The sequence below is a fragment of the Tenrec ecaudatus genome, chromosome 10 (assembly GCF_050624435.1).
Source record: "Tenrec ecaudatus isolate mTenEca1 chromosome 10, mTenEca1.hap1, whole genome shotgun sequence".
NCBI lineage: Eukaryota > Metazoa > Chordata > Mammalia > Afrosoricida > Tenrecidae > Tenrec > Tenrec ecaudatus.
This window is the reverse complement of record NC_134539.1, coordinates 134,185,494-134,207,175: the sequence shown is the minus strand read 5'-3', so window position 1 is coordinate 134,207,175 and position 21,682 is coordinate 134,185,494. Positions and strand designations below refer to the sequence as shown.

The 21,682-nt window shown below is 46.6% G+C and overlaps 2 non-coding genes across 2 annotated transcripts; both read right to left on the bottom strand.

Moving 5' to 3' along the window:
* Positions 1 to 17,191: 17,191 nt before the first annotated feature.
* LOC142460404 (U6 spliceosomal RNA) lies at positions 17,192 to 17,298 on the bottom strand. Its single transcript, XR_012786615.1, has one exon. It is a non-coding gene; the product is annotated as a U6 spliceosomal RNA (small nuclear RNA).
* Positions 17,299 to 20,279: 2,981 nt separating this feature from the next.
* LOC142460337 (U2 spliceosomal RNA) lies at positions 20,280 to 20,465 on the bottom strand. Its single transcript, XR_012786563.1, has one exon. It is a non-coding gene; the product is annotated as a U2 spliceosomal RNA (small nuclear RNA).
* Positions 20,466 to 21,682: the final 1,217 nt, after the last annotated feature.

Here is a 21,682-nt window from a genome sequence, read left to right as displayed (position 1 = left end):
AGTAGTATTGCTAAAGAAGATCCACATCAATGCTAGGGACCATCAAAGAAAGGAGATAAAATCCCAAGGGGTGTCAATATCATATGCATTCTGAGGTTAATTATAAGAAGGTTTTATTTTTTTTAATTAGTTGTTCTTTTGGAAATTTTATTATCCTCCCACCTCATTAGTTCCACAGATAATTGGGAGCTGACTGCTGGGAAAGTAACAACAACAAAAAAGGATATTTATTAATCCTACAGTCCTGATAATTCACATTTCAGGAAAAGGGAAAAAAAAAAATTGAAGAGCAGTTTCCTTGGTGATGTGAACAAGCTTGTGCGATTGGAAGGAGAAATAGGGTGGGTATGGGCTCAGCCCCACAAGGAAGACTCTTACACATGGTAGACAATCAGACTTTCTGATTCTTAAAAATCAAGGGATTTCTGGATCTAAAGTAACCCTAGGGGGTGGGGGGGGAGAACAAAAATAAAATAAAGAAACCCTAGGACAGTGGTTCTCAACCTGTGGGTCGCGACCCCTTTGGCAGTGGAACCACCCTTTCACAGGGGTCACCCGATTCATAATTATACTGATGAAGTAGCAACGAAAATAATCTTATGGTTGGGGGATCACCCCAACATGAGGAACTGTATTAAGGACTGCAGCATTAGGAAGGTTGAAAACCACTGTCCTAGGAGGATGGGGCTGCCTGTGGGCAGTCGGACACGAACTTGCTGTTTCCTCTCGTCCACGTGGCAGATGAAGGGGTCCTGGTGGCTCAGCAGGTAGACAGGGAGGCTGCTGACTGCAAGGTCAGTCGTTTGCAAGCTCCAGCCCTTCCATGGGAGAAGACTCAGGCTTTCTGCTCCTGTAAAGAAACCCAGTCGGGTCGTTCTACCCTGTCCTACTGGGTTGCTCTGGTCAGAACTGACTGGACCCACTGTACGTTTGAGCCTGAGTGGCAGATGACGAACCTCAGCAACGGAAAGTTCGGAAATGCTGCCTAGTAACCGGCACTCTGGGAGAAGCCCGGTTGATGTGAGCAAGGACAATTCTTGCGGGTAATTGGAATCAGACTGAACAACGCGATCCTAGGAGTGCTTGCTGCGTGTTTATGTGAACACGTGCAGTGAGAAAGCCTGGAAGACATAGACGTGAATTTCCAAGTGAAGGGGGCACAGAAGGAACCCGAGGCTTTGAGCTGACCGTTAGCTAACAACAGTGGCGGAGCTTCTGTGTTGACTTCGTATGGCTCTCACATGTGCAAGTGAGTTAGTGCCGGAGTTCACATCTACGCGCCGCCTCTCCACCTAAAGGAAGGAGCTGATTACGTGCACAACTCATGGAGCTGTTATTCATTCCTTAAACGCGTTAATAGATAGTCCTACCCTTGTCCGTGATGGCCCCTGCCTCCAAGGCCCATGTTCGCCCTGGGAGGACTGTACAGAGCCTAACAGAACCCCGCAAGTCCGACTCCTGGTGCTGGACGCACATAACATGATGACCCCAGGAACTGGCATCCGTACGCAAGAGGGATCCCAACGTGGGTTTGAATGGGAAACCTTCTGGAAGTCCTGCAGGGACCCACTCTAGGTCCCCCTAGAGAGCAGTCCTCGCCTGCTGAAGCTAAGCACTGGATGTAAGTGCTTCCCAAGCCCCAAAGCAACTCTTTATTTTTGGGCTGTACCTCTTTCTCACCTGTCCTTCCACTTATCCCTGCTGCTTTGCGACAAAGCCCTTTCCCTTGCCCCTTCCAATGCGCCCCAGACTCTTTTTTATAGAGAGGAAGTTTCAAATATCCGTAGAAAAGCCTCCCCCCTCCCTGCCCCCTCTCCCTACTCCGTCTGCTCAGGGAGAGAGATTTGCTGCTCATCCTGGCTCAGCTAGAAAAGGTAGGTTTACCATAAATCCCTCTCCTCTTCTTGCTCCGTTGTTGCCCCAGATGACGAAATCAAGCCATAATGCTAAAGGGAATCTCTTAGGCTATTTGCAACTGCTCCCCACCCACACCCACCCCTGCCCCCAAATCATGTTCAGGAAGGGGACAGTCAGTAAAGCCGCTGGATCAGAGTAATCTGTTTCTAACCCACTTCTGCTCCCAGGGATTTGCCTCTGCAGGGCGCGGGACACAGAAACAAATCTGACAGGAGAAAATTAGGCTGGAGACCTTGGGGAGAAGTGGCTGGAGGGATGCAGGCATGGGGTTCTCACTCGCTGGGCTACATTGTCCAAGGGCCCGTGAACTTGAAAAGTTATCCCTAGCTTTGATAGTAGTAGTCACTCAATAAATTTGTTTGCCAAAGAATGGAAAGCATATAACCAGAAACCAAGCTCATGAGTTAATACTGACGCATAGTGACCTGACAGGACAGGGAGAACTGCCCTGTGAATTTCCAAGACGGTCTCCTCCCTTGGCAGCTGGTGGTTTCCAACTGTCAACCTTGCTAACCGAAGCCCAACATGTAACCACTGCACCACTAGGATGCTCCCTGGAAAGAGTATAGACTGAGAAAACAAGGAATGGGTTATACCTGTAACTTTTATTTACCCTTATATGCAAATTAATTTAGGGCTAATTGACTTGTTGATAAATAAGACAGTAGGCTATAGTGGAAAGGGCTCTGGATAGGGAGGCCAGGGTTCCAGTCCCGGCATTGTTGACATTAGCTTGCTCTGTGGCTTTAGGCAAATCACTTTAGCATCTCTAATTTCCTCCCTGGAACCACCCCTCGCCCACAAAAATAAAAAACTCTATAACAGCGGTTCTCAACCTGTGGGTCACACCCCTTTGGGGGTCGAATGACCCTTTCACAGGGGTTGCCCCATTCATAATGGTAGCAAAGTGACAGTGATGGAGTAGCAACAAACATAATTTTATGGTTGGGGGGGTCACCACAGCATGAGGGGGTCACCACAGTATGAAAGGGTCAAGGGATTAGGCAGGTTGAGACTAAGTGCCTAGAACTGCTCTGTGGCCTTACGAAAATCTACACCCCCTAACGATGTGTACGGAGCTCCTGTTAATGGCGCGCAAAGGCGTGTGTTGACAGTGGCTGTCGGCTACAACAGAAATGCCAGGATGGAGAGTCTTCAACAACCAGCCTTCTGTTCTCTCACCATTTAGGAAACGATGTCCGAACTCAGGGCACCAGTTCTAGGGCGGGGCTTTCTCTGTGTGTCAACTCTGGAAAAAGGCCCCTGTTCCCTGGCTCCCCGCACGTAGCTCCCTTCATCTCTGCTTGCTTAATCTGCTCATTTTACATCTTGAAAGACTCAAAACATACCCTACATGAATTCATCCTTTTAAATACCCAAAACAACTCGTTCCCAAGTCCCCTGAGGCAGAGAGCAGTTAGGATTTATAACACATATATATGTTTTAGGGAGGAAGACAATTCAGAAAGCAAGAGACGTTTCCTCTAGGAGGTGAGGAAGTAGAACCAAAACTCACTTCCAAGGAAACCAGGTTAAGCCACGGGCGTGGGAGGCTCTCCAGCCTGTATTCCCCCACCCCACCCCACTCCCGCGGACCCTCACACACAGCCAGCTGTCATCTGGGGTGCTCCCCAGTGGCTGCTTGAGGACTTCCTGCCCAGCCCTTTGGGTTGAAACCAGAGAAGCTGTGTGGATGCAGAAGCTTCCACTAGAGGGTACCAACGCTGCGCTGGGAACCCAGATTTTAGCCAGGCTTGTGCAGGCGCAGTGGGAGGGAGTTGGTGGATGGGCTTTGCAGCCCTGGACACCCTCTGAGGCAGGTCTACTCTGTCCAATAGAGTCGCCTTGAGTGGGTATCAACGCGGTGGCAATGGTGAGCCCAGTTTGACTTATACATTTTTATGTGCAGTGCAGATATTTAAAGATCTCCATTTATTGCTCATTTTCTGGTCTGCTCCTTGGGAATCTTGAGAAATCTCACACTTTCATATCATTTTTGTCTGTTTTATTTTGTTTTTGATTTTTCCACAGTTTTATTGGCATATAATTCGCACAACATGTAATTCAATAGTTCCAGCACACGCAGAAGCGTTGTACAATCATCACCACTGGCAGCTTTAGACCCATCATCGTCATTAGCTCCCCATTTCCCCTCAACCTCCCCTGCCACATCCCCAAGGAACCATTAATCCAGTTACTGTCTCTACAGATTTACCTCTCCTGAATTTCATATGCAGAAAAATATTTTAAGTAACAAGAATAACAGAGTAAAACATTAAAAAAATAATAGAAAACATGAAAAGCTTGAGCATACTGAAATGGATCATAAGGGAGATGGAACTGCATCTGCAACAACCCACTTTCTGATACATTCTGCTCCAACTGCAAGGCTCTTCCCCCGCTGGTCCCCGGCCAGAGGGGGTCCACCAGGGGCTCAATCCACGGTCAACAGCATTTTAACTTGCCGTGACTTCAAATCTAAGGCAGCAGAGTCTACTCTCATGGAATCATGGGGTTCTGAAAACTGATGTACATCTGGCTCCTCTCTTTCCAAACTCCAAGGGCCCAATTATTTACGTTCTGAGTCTCAGCGTGCCCTTCTCTAAGGCGGAGAGAACAGCCCTCATAATACAGCTGTTGGGGAACCGATGACAAGGATCTACACGTGACCTCCTCCCTGGGGGACGGACAACAGAAAAGGGGGTGAAGGGAGACGTCGGACAGGGCAAGATATGACAGAATAATAATTTATAAATTATCAAGGGTTCATGAGGGAGGGGGCAGCGGGGAGGGAGTGGGAAAAATAAGGACCTGAAGCCAGGGGCTTAAGTGGAGAGCAAATGTTTGAGATTGATGAGGGCACTGAATGTACAGATGTGCTTTGCACAATTGATGTATGTAGGGATTGTGATAAGAGTTGTATGAGCCCCTAATACAACAATTAACGATAATAATAATACAGCTGTTGTTGGCACGAAGTGGCTCATCTATGGAAGCCTGTGACCGATAGAGACTAAGTGTCTAGAACTGTTTTTGCCCCTAGACCTGAGCCACCGCGGAGGATGAATGATATCCCGGAAAGAGAGGAATTTGTAGGAGCACTGCCAATCCAGAAATGTGACTCTACGCCCCCCCCCCCACTTTTTTTTGTCACCTTCCAGGTATGGAGGTTGGTAATGCTTGGCGCTCCTCGGCCTGATCCCTCAGTCTGTCCAGTTCCACCGTCTGTAACAACCTGGCCATGCCTCTCGGCCTTTTGCTTAGCCTGCTTCTACCTCCTCCTCGCTCCCAGGGATGATGTCTCCAGTCCTTTGCTGTGAAGTGCCACCTCTCGTCCAGGCCTCCCCTTTCCTCTCATTTCTCCCTTGCTCCTCCCATCACTTCTGGGTGGCGGCCCATGCCTGCAGCTCCCGAGGCTGAGCTGAAACTTGGCAGAAGAGGAGGGACGAGTACATCCAGGTCCAGGGCTTACGTGCCAGCAGACACGTTACAGCTGCGGGGCAGACCCGGGTGAAACCACAAGCCAGAGGCCCTTGGCAGGCAGGCAGCTAGGTGCTGCCCGCCCCTCGGCGCTCTGCTCATCTCTGTCGCACCCTGGAGTTTTCCTGGCAGGAGTGGGAGAGGTTGGTTTTGAGTCCTTGAGCCCTGACTCATTCTCTGACCTAGCTGGGTGTTACCCAGTTGTCTTCCAAATATCTTTGTGAGCAACCCAACCGTTTCCTTCCAGGAGACCCAGAGGAGCTGAAGAGAAGGGGACAGCAGACCACCTACCTATTCATGGCCTCGCCATCTGAATGAGGACAATTTCACACTCACCCCTGGGCTGTAGGCACTAGGTTACACTGAATATAAAACAAGATCAACTTATATTGATAGTTACACTCAGGGACTGGCTGCTTTCCCGAACCGTTTTATGGACGCAGTCCTATTGAACTGTCTCACAAAGCAAAAAACTTACTATTTTATTTTACTTGGGTAGGAGAAGGAGTCAGGACGGAGAGGGCTTGGAATACTGAGCCAGGAAATGACCAGTCATTAGCAGACAGTGAGTCAGGGGCCTATCTAGGGAAAGAACTCAGGTTCTCCAACCCCACCCCAAATTCCATTCGCCTTCCCTCAGTTCTATATGGACCACAGTAATGTCCTGGACTTTCTGGACTTTTCGAAAGTTCTAGTAACACCCAAGTTCCTGAGGGTTCAGCAGGAAATAATTGTATTATGACTCTGGGTTTCATATATGTTCCTTTGACTATTTAGTCTGGGGAAAGGGGCAGACATGTGTCTCTTTCCTCCTAGACAGGCAGATGGGTTAGATAAGGTTTAGAGACCATCCATGTAGGAGCTGTAGTCCTGAGGGCAGCGCTCAGAGAGAGGATATTTAATTGCTAACTCATTTATTAGCTCAAGATCCTAATACTTATGAATCCCTATACCACGGGAAGGAGCCCTGACAGAGTGCTAGACTAAGAGTTGGCCGGCTAACTCTAAGATCCAACAGTTTGACCCATCAGCAATTTCTAGGGAGAAAAATGAGGTTTTCTGCTCCTGTAAAGATTTACAGTTTCTCTGTGTGTGTCTCTGTGTGTGTCTCTCTGTGTGTCTGTATCGATCTATCTATCCATCTATCTATCTGCTGTAAAGTCTCAGCTTCCCTAGGGAGCAGTTCTCCTCTGTCCTTTAGTGTCTCTGCCTCAGAATCACCTTGATGACTTTGGTTTTGGTGTGCTACCAGTGGACACTGAGAATCTTTCTTTTTTGGAGAATTATTTTCTTATCACCCCTTTATTCAGAAGTTCCAATCGCTCTCTGACTGGGGTCATGCTTCCTAAATCCATTAGTTGGTTTATAAGAAAGTGGACTTTAGTTTTATTCCTTGGCAGAGAGAACAGAGCAGTCATTGCACGCAGGCCAGAACATTCTTTCTGCTAGAGCTCTGCATCTGGAGGAAAAGGAAAAAAAAAAAAGTTTCAGAGTTTCCACACGAGCTGCCTAAAAGGGAGGAGAAGGGAGGAGAGGAGAAAAACACAAGGGAGGAACCCTGAGCCCAGAGCCGGCAAAGCTCTCAGTGTCAGTCAGCTGCCCTCAAAACCTGACCCAGCAGCGCCGCACCTGACCCTTCCTCCTGACCCTCGGACAGGGTTCTTCCCTCCGCCTTCCTTTAACTCTCACAGGTGCTTATCCGTCCTGCCGATCCCACCTCAGTATGCTTTGTTTTTGTTCTTCGGGTACCTTCCCACCAATTTTAATTGCGCCCTGGGAATGGCTGTTCTAAGAGTACTTCTTGATATTTATCAGAGAGAGAAAACTGCAGCCGGGGTGGGGGTGGGGCTTTGTCTGAAATGATGGTCCACAGGAAGACTTTAGTGGGCCCCAAAACAAACTCACTGCCAAGGAGCTAATTGTGACCCTGCAGGAGAGGGTCGACGGCCCCTGTAGGTCTCTGTGACTGTCACTCTTTATGGGAGGAGAAAGCAAAGAGTCCTTAAAGTTGAACACAAACCGTAGTGTATCTATTCCTGGCACTGTGGGCTAGGTGTTGGTCCTCTAACCGTAGAGCTGGCAGTTCAAACTTACCAAGTGCTCCAAACGAGAGAGATGAGGCGATCCACCCTCCTAAAGACTTCCTGCCTCAGAATCCCTGAGGAACTGCTCTACTCTGTCCAATCAGGTCACGATGAGCCAGAATGGGGTGGGTTAACTGACTCAATGGCAGTGGGCTTGGTTTGGGGTTTGAGGTAATACATCTTTCAGGCAAGAAGACCCCTCGCTCTTCTCAGATTCTCATGACCATGAACCTTCCCTTCAAGTCTCTGCTCTGGATCATCGAGGCTGGGACCTATGGTAGGCCATGAAATTAATTTTGTGGGTCATGATCTTCATTTTTTTAATGGTATAAAACAGTCTAGCGCAAAGATAATTACACAGCTAAAGGTATTACTTTTTAAAATACTTGATTAAAAATCCACCTAAGTGCATGTATATATAACATTAGAATTTTTTCACATGTATACAAGGATCAATTGCTGGTACAGGGGGTAAGTGTTGGATTACTAAGAACGGTTGACAGTTTAACGCCACCAGACCTCCCATGGGAGAAAGAGGAGGCTGTCTGCTCCCATAGAGATTTATATTCTCAGAAAGCCTAGAGAGCAGTTCTAAACGACCAGTGGACTCCCGTGAGGTCACTGGATGGGTTAATGCACATATATACAATCACAACTTCCGACATGACTCATGTAGCAAACAGTTTTTATCTATCATGTGTTCGATGGAGTCCCTGGCGGGTGCCAATGATTAAACGGAAAGGTTGGAGGTTGGAGTCCACCCACAGGCCCCAGGAAGAAAGGCCTGGGAATCTGCTTCGCACAAGGCAGCCACCGGAAACCCTGTGGAGCACAGTTGTACTCACATAAATAGGGTGGCCGTGGCTGGGAGTCTGTGTCAAGTCACTGATTTTATTGGTCCCCTCTGCCAGAGACTTTTCTAGTCATCTAGAAGGATGAAAAAGACATGGTTTCTTCCCACAAGTCACTCACATGTCGTAGGAAAGCGACCAGTACACAGAATATTGCCCAAGAATGCTAGGTGACACTCCACCAGTGAGCATAGGTACAAGGTGGCTCTAAGGACCACAGACCATTTGGGGAGCGTAGGTGAGGCCACACTTGAGTGTACAAAGAGAAGTAGGAGTTTTGAGGGCACGTGGCTGGGAGCGGTGGGCTTCTAGGCAAGGAGATCGAAGTGCACAAACACAGGAAGGCGAGCTGCACAGACTGACCAGATCACTAAGTGTGAACCCTCTACCAGCCAGAGAGCTTGAGAACACAGGCGGGATCACAGAGAGGCGCCCACTGAATTGCCACCCAGCTCTGCCCGGACGCTCTCAGTGGGGGCACCTGGAGCTTTGCAATGCTGCGTGTTCTGTTCTTGAGCATCCGCTTGGGACAAAGCCCTCCTTATACGGAAGCAATAGTTACTTCCCCTTTTCACCCAACGATTCTCGTGTGCCCTGTACAGCGTTACAAGATGAGCCCACATCCTCCTCTGTTCGATTGAGCCCAAAGCAACGGCCGTCTTAATATGTCAAAAATGAGCGAATACTGACAGTTTCATGTGGCTAACCTCATAAATGACCAGCAGCGACTTGCGGACAGCTTTAATCTATCCAGAGGAGTCCTGGTGACATCGTGGGTGACGGTGCATCAGACTGCTTCTGAAAGATGAGTAGTCTCACACCACCAGCTTCTCCTCGGGAGAAACATGAGGCTTCCTATGCTCAGAAACGGTTAACGTCTTTAAAGAATAAAGTCGCAGTCTTGGAAACTCACACCGGGCGGTTCTGCTCTGTCCTATTGGGTCATGTTGAGTCAGGAACGACGACTTGGCAGGAGTGAGACTATTATCCATTACAGTTTTGTCCTCCCCATATTTAGGAACTCAAACCTTTCTGCACTAGGTAAGCGTAGGGGATCTGTGACAGTTACACCATCTAGTGTCAGTTTGAGGATGAAGAGTGAAGGGGTGGAGTCTAGCTTGTCAATCAGGATATAGCCAATGAGGCTTCTATGTGGGCATGGCCTTCTCCTGAGGATTACGGGAATTCCTGTATTCCTTGGAGACAGGAGTCTCTCTCTCTCTCTCTCTCCTCACCCCCTGCAAGACATCCCTGTGGAGAAGACATGGAGAGAGGCTGAGGGAGCCAGGCCTCTGGAACCAAAAGATCCACGTGGAGACCCCTGCCAGCCCTGAGATGCTTACAACGCCACTGGGTCCACAAGACTTCCCACCCAATGGCCTGTTATCTTCCTGCATTCCGTGTCACTGCACGTGTTTCGTGAGTCTGAAGAGGACTTTATAGATTGGTATCGAACACACGAGCTAATATCAGATCTATGGACATGATCTGAACTGGGATGTTTTCTCAATATTTAACTGCTCTTGTAGATGAAGCTCTTTCTTATAGACATGAGTCTCCCTGAATTTGTTTCTCCGTTCCACCCAGACTAACGCAGGACCCGTATCCGTTCTCATCCCTCACTAGCCATATGCTAGTTCATTGATATCTTTCTTACTATGTGGCACCCAGAACTGAACCGTTCGAAATACAGTGAGGCTGTTACCACTTCTTATGTTCACCGCGTCTTCTCATGAAACGATGGGTAGCACGGCGGTTAAGCCCTTGGCTGCTACCTGAAAGGTTGTGGTTCAAGTCAGTCTACTGTACACATGGATTGACATGAGTCAGAATTGACTCGGCCACAACTGGGTTTGATGTTTATGGGATTCGATGAGACCTAAATCTTTTCTTTTTTTTTTTTTACATAAATGCTGTCAAGCCAGTTCTATTCTTTCCTGTGCAATTGATTAAAAAATAACCAAACAACTAAGCGTAGGTTTTACACTTTATCCCTGCTAAATTTCATCTTGTTGACTTTGGTACTTTGTTCCAATCTGTCAGGTTAATTTTAAATCTTGTTTCTGTCATCTATCCTATGACTTATTTTTCTCAGTATACCATTATTTAACTTGCTGGGGACCGTGGGGGGTGGGGGCGACATTCAATAGGGCAGTAAAATTCACGGCCAGCGAGTCAGTTCTGACTCAGCAATCCAATGGAGGGTTTCTGAGACTGTAAATCCCTATGGCTTTGTCTTAGAGATCAACGGAGGGGTTTGAACCACCGACCTTACCCTTAGCAGGCAAAGGCTTACTTCACACACCACCAGGCACTCCTTCAGTAGGACAGTAAGACCCCTCCCCTCTATCCTGACATCAATCTCTTAATTGGTACCTTTGATCATAGTGGACAATCTAGTTGGAATTCCCCCTGACTGCTTATCTAGCCACAATTCCTGAGGCTCATTTTCTTGACCCCATCTTCCTTCTCCTGCGCTAGCTTACTCGGATCTGCCCCCAGGCTATCAAATAAATTAGACTGCACCCAAGCACCACCAATTTATGAATCTCCCAAAGTGAGCCTCCAACACCAGCTCTGGTTAAGGAATCTCTAAGGACCTCCCTCTCCCTGCTGATTCCTTACCTGGAGTCAGGCTGACTCTTGGTCCATACAGCTCCGAGGGAGGCTTTATAAATCCCAAATTGTACCTTTGTGACCTTATTATTCTCACCAGTCGCTCTAAATTGGTCGTCTCCATGTTCTTCTCCGGGGTCCTTCTGTGGACTCCTGGTGCTTCTCTTTTGTCTGGGATAGATGGTCCCCTCTTAGTCTGTACCCCACTCCTCTGTCGGTCTGTCATCATGTGGTGGCTTGAGTGTGGTTGGGTTACTGGGAGCTATGCCAGCAGGCCACCCATGGGGAATATATTTCAAGGCACTTCCAGATTAAGAACTGACTCGGAAGAAGGAATAAGAGTTCACTTTCGAGGGATTATGAAGAACACCAGAACATTGTCTGATAAATAAGACGCTCAAACATAACAATTGTACAGATTGCCCAGGACCAGACAATGCGTTCTTCCCCTGTCCATAAGGGTCACTATGAGTCGGAACTGCCTGGACAGCACCTAACGACAACAGCAACATCATTCCATTACTCCAAATAATATCAATAACTCTGTCTCAATCTTTGCCGATGGCTGCACATTATTCCCTTGTATGCTAAAGCTTATACATGTAATCAGTCCCCTGATGCTGCTCTCAACTATTGGCATGAAGGTTGCCAGTTCAAACCCACCCGGCGACCCTGTAAGAAACGCCTAGTGATCTGCTTCAGAATAGATAGCGTCCATGGTAGTTACGTAATCTGGTGTCAATTAGAGAGGATTACAAGTGAAGGGGTGGAGTCTGGCCTGTCAGTCAAGATATAACCAATGAGGCCGCAGTGTGGGCATGGCCTTCTCCTGAGAATTCTGGGAACTCCTGTATTTTTTTTCTCCTTGGAGGCGGGAGACACTTCTCTGACTCTGCTGACTCCCTGGGAGATTCTCTGCTGACAAGACACATGGCACTATGCCCTGGAAGCTGGAGAAGTCATGTTAGGTATTTTGGCTTAGGGACTGGGGGTCCATTACCCATGCCCGGAGGTCTGAGCTACCCATGAAGGAGTGGTACACTGCACATGCTCAGAGGCTCAGGTTTCCGGGGAGGTACACCTGGGTGGGTGCTGCACTTGGATTGGCCCACCTAGGCCAGGTAAATTCAATTCAGCCAATAGAGTCAACCAAGGTCGTCCACCACGCCTCCCCGCAGAATAATTAAAAAGACAGGAGTCCGGAGCCGACCCTGTGACTTTTGGGGCAGCTTCTAGGGAGGCTGCACAGGGTGAGGAGCCCTGCGGGAACCTGTGTAAACCTGAAACTTCTTCTAACTCTCATAAAACTCACTTGGATCACAAACCAGGCTTCGGTATGAATTCTTTCTCGTGCAAAGCCAAGGGCCAAGGTATATCTCTACCCAGGGAAATCTAGCAGCCACATGGACCTACCCTGATGCAACCAGACCTCTGAAGCTGGAGAAGCCACGTAGCGACCCCTGCCAGTGCTGAGATGCTTGCAATGCCACTGAATCCACAAGACTCCCCACCTACTGGGCTGTGATCTTTCTGCATTCAGCATCATTGCATGTGTTTCGTGAGTCTGAAGAGGACTTTATAGATTGGTATTGGACATATGGGCTAATATTGGATTTAGGGGGTTGGACTGGACTGGGTTGGGATGCTTTCTTAATGTCCAATTACCCTTGATATAAAACTCTCTCGTGTACACATATGAGTGTTTATGAATTCGTTTCTCTAGTCTACCCAGCCTGACACAGCAGGAGTTAACCCGATGGAGTTCTTCTCTTCTGTGATACCCAAGGTCGCCACCAGTCAGAATGGACTGGCGGGCCATAGGTTGGTTTGTTTGTTTGTTTTCTGCTGAGGGGCATTGAGCTGCTCACTGCCTGTTAGTATTGCAAGGAAAGCAAGTCCACTGCAAGAGATACTCCTGGAAGTACCAAGAAACACGAATATTTTACTTTTGATAAATACTGCCAAATTGCTCTCTGAAGAGTTGTACCAATTTACATACATGGTGATTTCCATCTCAGCAACGTCAGCAATTTCAGATTAAACATGCTTGTTTTGGGGGTTGCTCAACTGGAATTGACTCCAAGGCCGTGGATTGGTTGTTACTGGGTTCTGAAAAGATGCCTTACTATCCTGTGGAAAATTTGAAATTACTTCTATTTTTTTCCCTTCTCCTTTCTTTATTTCTCCTCCTCACTCTTTTCTTCTCTGGTTGCTCCCCCACCCTGAACTTCAAATTCACTCATTTAGTCAAAGTAATTCAGCTGCCTACAACCCAATGCCCTTCTCTCTGCCCCTGCCCTGTCTTTGTACATGCAAACTTCACAAAGCAAACTTCTGCCATGCAGAATTTACTCTCCTTAGTAAAGTCAATAATGAGAGCTAACATGTTAACCCATTTAATACTCTTGCCAACCATATTAACGATCTGCAACATGCAGAGGACACAACCTTGGTGGCTGAAAGCCAACCGGACTCAAAGCACTTACTGATGAAGATCAAAGACTTCCATGTGGATTATGCCTCAATGTAAAGAAAACAAAAACATCCTTACAACTGGACCAATAACCAACCCCTCAAAACTGAGCAGAAAAACAATGTCAGGATAAACCGAGGAGGAAATAGATCGGGTTGTCACGGATGTCATTTTACTTGGATCCTAATCCATAATCCATATCTGTGGGAGCAGAGGCAAGAAACCAAAGGACAGGCTATGTTGAGCACAGCTGCTATAAACCACCTCTTTCAAGCATTATTTTAAAAAGTAAAGGTGTCATTGTAAGGAGAAGGCATGCCTGGCCTAAGCCATGGTATTTTCAATCCTCCCATATGCATATGAAAGCTGGGTCTGAGAATAATTGATGCTTTGTTTGTTTGTGTTGTTACTTTTTGTTTGTTTGAGATGAACTTGTTTGTCACTAAAGACTCCAAGTCCATTTCAGTTTTTCTTTTGCTCTCTTTTTTAAAAAAATCATTTTATTGGGGGCTTTTACAGCTCTTATCACAATCCATTCATCCATCTATATGTCAAGCACATGTGTACATGTGTTGCCAGCATCATTCTCCTATTTTCTTTTTTATTTTTTTAGGCCACTCAGACTACTATTTAGGTTTGAAAGACAAGGAGTCTAAAGGGTGGCTTTTTGTTGCTGTTTTCTCTTTGGGTTTTAAAAGAAACATACTATATATATTTACACAGCCTGTCTCAAGAAATGAAATCAACAACACTATCCTGCCCACACCTCCATATATGTGGTTCTTTTTCTCTTTCTCCAATCCTTAATAAGTTATGCATTTGAATGATAAAGTTGGTGAAGAATATTATGGAATTCAAGAACAAACACATATGACTTGGAAGAAGTACAGATAGAATGCTCTTTAAACAAAGCAAAATGATTCCTTAGAAATGAAGATGGTAAGACTTCCTTTCACAATCCTTGGACATGTTCTATCAGGAGGATCAGTCCCTGGAGAGGGACATTCTGTTTGGTAAGGGGAGGGTTAGTAAAAAGAGACCGGCCCTCAATGAGGGGGATGGAGACAATGGCTGCAACAATGGGCTCCAGGGAGGGGAACTTTGTGAGGCTGATGCAGGTCAGGGCAGTCTTTTGTCCTGTGGCATTGTTGGCCCACTTGTAGTGTCCTCCCCGGGATTAAGCCTCCATTGAATGCTTTCTGATCCTTAGCCAAGGAAGTCAACAATCTTGCCTTCAGGGAGAACGCCTTGGAGCCTGCATTGCCTCCACCCCTCTTAGACCATGCTGCAGAGCATTCAGGGGGTTGCATGAGTCCTTCAGGCCATGCCCTGGTTGCCTTGATTGGAAGGCTTGAGCCAATCTTGTAAGTCTTGCTATCTAACACTGTACGTGTCTCAGTAATGGTTCCATCCCTGCTTCTGTCGTGGCGCCTGTGACTGTGATGTACTGAGCTGCCAACAACGCTGCTCTGTGGCAGTTTCCCCACACCCGCCCCATGCCTTATTTCTCTCCAGTCTCAATTGTTGGACCCCATCTCAACACTTCTACCTCCTGTTGGTGGTCTCCCGCATTTGGAGGGTGTGTCTGTCTTTTTTATATTTTAATAAATGTCCTGTTTATATTATATTTGAAATGGGGTCTCTTGTACCCTAAAACACTAGACAGCCTTGTTATGAATCCAACTGGGCAAGCAACTAGTAACAACTAAACTTGGCTACTATCATTATCCTTTCTTCATGGGATTTAGTTATAAAGAAGCTAAATTACTTGTTCAAGGTCATATGTACTGATTGAATACAGATAGCAGGTCTCTGCAGATGACATTTTCGGTGTTTTTTTTTTAACTTTTTATCATGAATTTAGGTGAAGGCTTGCAGAGCAGTGCATCATTTTTACATTCAGTAATTTATTTCAATTCATCCATTGCGATCCCCCCGTCTATACCATCACTTATCCACTTGCTCCCTGGTTCCTCTTTTCATCTCTTCTTTCCCCAGTACTTCGACCTTAGGCAAAAGCTATCCTTTCAGTCTTACATGGTTGGTTATTTTAACACTGGGGTGAGTTCAGTTCTAGACCGGAGAACCAAAAAATGAAACGCACTGCCATCCAGTGGATGCCTGCTCCTAGCGACCCTGTAGGACAGGGTAGGACTGCCCCTGTGAGTTTCCAGGTCTGTGACTCTTTATCGGAATAGAAAGCCCTCTCTTGCTGGTCGGGAGAAGCTGGTGGGTTCCACCTGCTGACCTTGCAGTTAGCAGCCCAAGGGGTCACCAGTGGAGCGGCAGGGCTCCTGATCCAGAACTGAAGGGTTGACTAAAGGGCCACAGTCTCGGGGATCCCCTCAGTTTCTCTCTGGCTACTAAGCCTGGTCTTTCATGATTTTGGGTTTTGTTGCACATGCACATCTTCTCCACACTATCCAGGATATGTGATCTTTTTCAGGGCAGCAGGTCGTGGTAGCTGGGCACCATCTAGTTCTTCTAGTCTTAGGGTTGTAGAGATTGATCTTGGTGTGGTCCACTTGTCCACTAGAATAATTCTTTGCATATGTTGTTCAATTTCCACCATCCCTCTTTCCTCTGGACAAGGAGAGACCAATAGTTGCACCTTTGATAACTGATGACAAGCTTTTCTGAACGACGTTATGCCAACTGACCTTGGTATCTCCAGGGATGATGGTCCTAAGCCCCCATGGCCAGTGACTCATGCCTTCAAGGTGTGTGATTATATCTAAGAAGTTTTCATAACTCTGTCCCTGTAGGCTACACTACATTCGTGGAAGCACTATAGCCAAACACTTCTCTCTCTCAGGAGGTTAAGTCTACCTAAACAACAAGGACAAAATTCACAGCTATCCAGAGTCAATGCTGACATATAGTCACCCCCTGTGGCTTTCCAAGACTATACCTGTTTACCGGAGTGTAAAGCCTCATCTCCCTCCTGAGGAGCTGCTGGTGATTTCGAACTGCCAACCATGTGGATAGCAGCCTTAGGGAGTAACCACTACACCACCAAGGCTCCTAAGTCTGCTTAGGTCCCTATCAAATTCTAACGCACTTTTCTTTCTTTTCTTTTTTTGGAATTAATTTATTTATTGTTTTATTTCTTTCCCTACTTTTTCTTATGTATCCCTTGTATACAACTCAGGCTTTACCCATAACCTTGCTTTGTAGAAGGGTCTGTGTTAGCCTAGGAAAAAGAAGGGGAGGGGGGAAGAACGTCAAGACTATTTTAGCCAAAAGCAGAGAAAAAAGTGTCCAGTGGGACTAGGTGCCCCGTCAGTCCATGGTTCTTCCTCTGTAGATCCTACTGGGTTTCTGCATGGGTCTTCCAGACTGGAAGGGATCAGGCTTAGTTCATCTCGGATTCCCTAGAACTAAGCACACCGAAAGCCCAAGGTTACTTTGGGAAACTCTATTTCCCAAACATCAACTGAGCACAAACCCTGGGTTCGACACACGTGGTGCTGGAGTCCATACATCAGTCACATACGGGAACTGAAGGTAAGCAGTGGAATGGCCTGCTGTGAACAGTGTGCGAAGGGCCTTGATAACTCATATCGGATTTGGAGTGAGAGGCTGCAAGAAGAGAAAGAGGAGAGGAAAAGCGGGGACAAGATGCTCATCCCTGAGGCTTTTAGTTTTAAGGAAGCAATCTAAATTGGGAAAAGAAAGAACTCAATCTTACTAGAGATCACTGGTAGGATACTTTTTAAATTATTATAAAAGTTATATTTATTTACGATGCTACATTTATTGCATTCCCTAAAAATATGTAACACTTGACGAGTTTGCGTGTCATCCTCGCGCAGGGGCCATGCTGACCTTCTCTGTATCGTTCCCATTGCAGTCTATGTGCTGCCGAAGCGAGCACGGGAAGGATACTGTGGAGAGTTCTACAACTCCGATGAAGGTCACATACCTTGTTGATGTATCTGGAACGACAGAGGAAGCAAGGCCTGAGCGCACAGCCAGGGAAGTCCTAAGATGCCTAAGATCTTACAGGTTCTGTAAAAATCAATTCCTCCCCCTTACTGAAGGGTTGTGGGGAGGAGATGAGCCAGTCAGGGTGCAGGGTAGCAACGACCAAACATAACTTTCCTCTAGTTCTTAAATGCTTCCTCCTCCCCCCACTATCATGATCCTAATTCTACCTTACAAATCCGGCTAGACCAGAGGATGTACACTGGTACAGATAGGAACTGGATACACAGGGACTCCAGGACAGATGACTCCTCCAGGACCAGTGGTAAGAGTGGCGATGTCTGGAGGGTGGAGGGAATATAGGGTAGAAAGGGGGAACCAATTACAAGAATCTACATATAGCCTCCTCCCTGGGGGATGGACAGCAGAGAAGAGGGCCGGGGGTAGACATCAGACAGTGTAACATATGACAAAATAATAATAATTTATGAATGATGAAGGGTTCATGAGGTAGGGGGGAGTGGGAAGGGAGGGGGAAAATGAGCAGCAGATATTGAGGGCTCAAGTAGAAGGCAAATGTTTTGAGAATGATGATGGCAACAAATGTACATATGCACTTGACACAATGGATGGATGGATGGATGGTGATAAGAGTTGTACGAAAAATGAATTTTTTAAAAACGACCTCCCTGGGAACTGCAGGACAGGTCTACGGCCCGGTTCTAGCAACTGCTGGTGCTCAGCAGACTCAACTTAACATTTGATTCTATCATCGGGCCCGGTCCTTACGCCATGGGCCGGATCTCATGACAAGTGCATTTATGCAGAAATATGAATGGGGGGAGCGGGGAGGAAGGGGAAAAATGAGGAGCTGATACCAAGGGCTCCAGTGGAAAGCAAATGTTCTGAGAATGATGATGGCAACAAATGTACAAATGTGCTTGACACGATGGACGGACGGATGGATGGATGGATGGATGGATGGATGGTGATAAGAGTTGTACAAGCCCCAATTAAAATGCTTAAATTTAAAAAAAATAAAAGAAATATGAATGACAGAAAAGGCAAGGAAAAGCCCACTGATGAACTAAAGAGGGGCCCTTAAGATCTGGAAACAGGTGCACACACCCAGTAAAGGCCTATGGATATTATAACAAATAACTCAATATGTTGAACGATATTGCATGATATGGTCAATATAATGTCTGTCACTGGAAATGTTTGGTTCATCCTGTGCCAACCTGTAGAGCATGCAGTACCGATACGGCATTTCTATCAATCCCTGCAAAGGAGTCTGTGAGGTCTCACAAGAAGTAATCGTGAGGAGCTGATGCCAGGGGCTCAAGTAGAAAGCAAATGTGTTGAGCGTGACGAGGGAAACAAATGTACAGGAGCGTTGGACACAATGGATGTAAGTGGGGATTGTGACAGGAGTTGGATGAGCCCCCAATCAAATGATTTAACAAAAAATAAAAAAAAGAAGTAATCTAAGCCTGAGCTATAAATACAGGAAGTTATAAAGGACTTTCTGTTGTTCTGCACACAGGTGGCTGGCTTTCGAGACTGAAGATCTCAACCATGCAGATTCCTCTGTGAGGCGCTCCCTGTGTTGGGAGGTGCTGGGGGGGGGGGGTCTGCAGTGGATGGGTGGTGTTCTTCTTCCCCTGGGGCCTGGGTCTCCCCTCTGCCCGCATCTCTTCATGCCTAATGTCTGATCTTCTCTTTGAGCACTCTGAAGGGATCCGATTTAGACCCACCGATTTTAAACCCATCTGATTTAGATCCCACCTCCTGGGGCATCATGTAATTCACATAAGCAAGGACCCCCAATTATATGTTAGGGTGATCACAGATATTTTGAGGGGATTTAGCTTGACCTTACAATACATGGCTTATACTGCTGGTATGCTTCCTGTTTCAGGAGAGAAAATAACACATGACGAAGGATTTGAGCGACAGCCCTGAGCCAAAGAATGCTTTAACCCTTCGTGTTAGCTGCCTGCCCTTCTTCTAAGTGTCTGCGAAGAAGTACCTGCACATGGTGCTTTCTCCCGGTTCACAGATTCCCACGTTTTGAGCAGACTGGGTATGAGACACTGTGAGATTCCACCCAGTGCTGACACTCAACATTCCTCCCGAGATGACAGCATCCTCACACCCTAAGTACAGTAACAAAGATGAACTGATAGAAAATGACCTCGCACTCAGGTCACCCCAGGTTTCAGTCATCACACTGGAAAGGGAAAGAGAGCCAGAGTATAGAGCTCAGCGCTGGCATCATCAGTGAGATCGCTGGTTTGATCACCCCCGAATCACCTACTAGCTGTGTGTCCCAAGTTTGTCATGAAAAAACAAACTCATTGCTATCGAATCAAAGCCGACTCCTAGCAACCCTATAGGACAGGGCGAACTGCCCCTGTGGGTTTCCCAGAGTAACTTTTTACAAAAGTATAAAGCCTTACCTTTCTCCTCAGGTGCGGGTGATGGTTTCAAACTGCTGACCTTGTGGTTGGCAGTCCAACACATCATCACTACGTCACCAGTGTCCAAGTTTACCCAGCTGTAAAACTAGGATCAGATTTGTTGGTGGCGTCCCAACCTGGGGACATGGTTTAATGTGACATAAAACATTCTGGGCTACAAGATGGAAAAAAAAAGTCATTTAAGGGGTTCCTCTGTAAAAGAGAAACTACTGATGTTTCTAGACTCTGTGGTCACCCTGTTGATTCTACAAACATGGCATAAAGAATAGAAGCAGAGAGAAACGGCGGGGGACCTAGAGCAAGGTGTGTGGTGGGGGCCATACATACAGAAAGTGACAGGGAAACAAACGTAGGCCGGGTGAAGGGTCATTTGGGGAACTGAGAGAGAAAAGAAAGCCACAGGTTATGGGGAAAGGGCAATGCCGAGAACAGAAAGATAAGTCAAAAAGGAAGAAGCAATTCTTAAAAGGGAATTTCCTAAACTGCACAAATGGTTGACAGCATTCATTAGCTAAAACTGATGGATGTAGGCATAACTTTTCCACTGGAAAACAGTATAATTTGGAAATCGGAGAGAATTTTGCTGATAAGAACAGATACTACACTTGATCTTAGCAAAAGGCCGAGAAGCGATAGAGAGAATTTTATAGATTGTGCAATCCTTCATTTTACCAACGAAGACACTAAAGCTCTGAGAGGCTCTCGAGGCAGAAAGCACTGGAGTTGCACTGTTGGGGAGCCATGTGATTTTGATGACCATCAAGGGAAAAGAATGTCTTTGACTAGTTCTTAATATTTCAATGAAGCAGGTGATGGAAACCCATCTGCTTTGGGTGGGCCAAGTTATGCACCATTTGTTAAGGAAGCGCTAACTGGGAACTCAAGCTTTATTACTTCCGGTCTCTCATTCCAGCCATTCTTTGGGTGAAGTTGCATCAGCCCGGGGGTTTTCAGAAAGAGATACAGGAAGGTCAAGGGTTGAGGAGCAGCGTGCTTGTGCTGCTGCCTGGGCCTGGCTCTGGCTCTGACTCTGACTAGCCACTGAGATCCTAAGCAATTAATCTGTGCAAGTCTCCGTTTTCCAAAATAGGCATCATAGGACTGAAGGGTGGTACTTAGGGGAAGAGATGAAACAATGCATAGTATAAACAACAAGAACAGCGCAATAATTCACCAAGGCAATAAACATGGCCAATATAAAACCAAACCAAAAAAAAAAAAAACTTCCCAAGAGTCGGAACTGACGCCACAGCAGTGAGCTTGGTTTGGAAACAGCAATCAAAGAAATACAAAGTGAAATGTGATAGCTCTTTCACCTGCCAAACCGGCAATGATGAAAAGAAAGCCAAGGAGATACTCCTGCTGACGGTGTGGGAGCAGGCATTCGTAGATAGTGCTGCAAAGAATGTAAATTGGTACGTTTCTGGAGGTCCGTTTCACAATGTATACAGAGTGTTAAAGAAAGGTTTTCACTCTCTTTGACTCTTAAATTCTAGACATTCAGCCTCCCTCGGTTAACAATTATTTGTCTTTCGGAGGGGGGGTATGTATAAGTTCGTTCGCGTATGTTATACCTGTGAGAAGAAAAGGTAGTAAGTGAAAAGTTTTTACAACCTTTCTCTCTCCCACATGTCAAGAATGTTTTGCTGCTAGACCAGTAAGAGAAGCGGGTTGGGGGACAGGAAAAAATGAAATGCTACTTTAATCTAATTTACATGGGGGAAAAAAGCAAATATTTATAGGAAAGGGACAAAAATGTTATCAGGATGCTTGTAGTGGGGGAGGAGAGGCCGCGAAGGGGTGGGAATGAGGAAAGGCAGGGGGAGGGAGGGAGGGAGGAAGAAGGAGCGG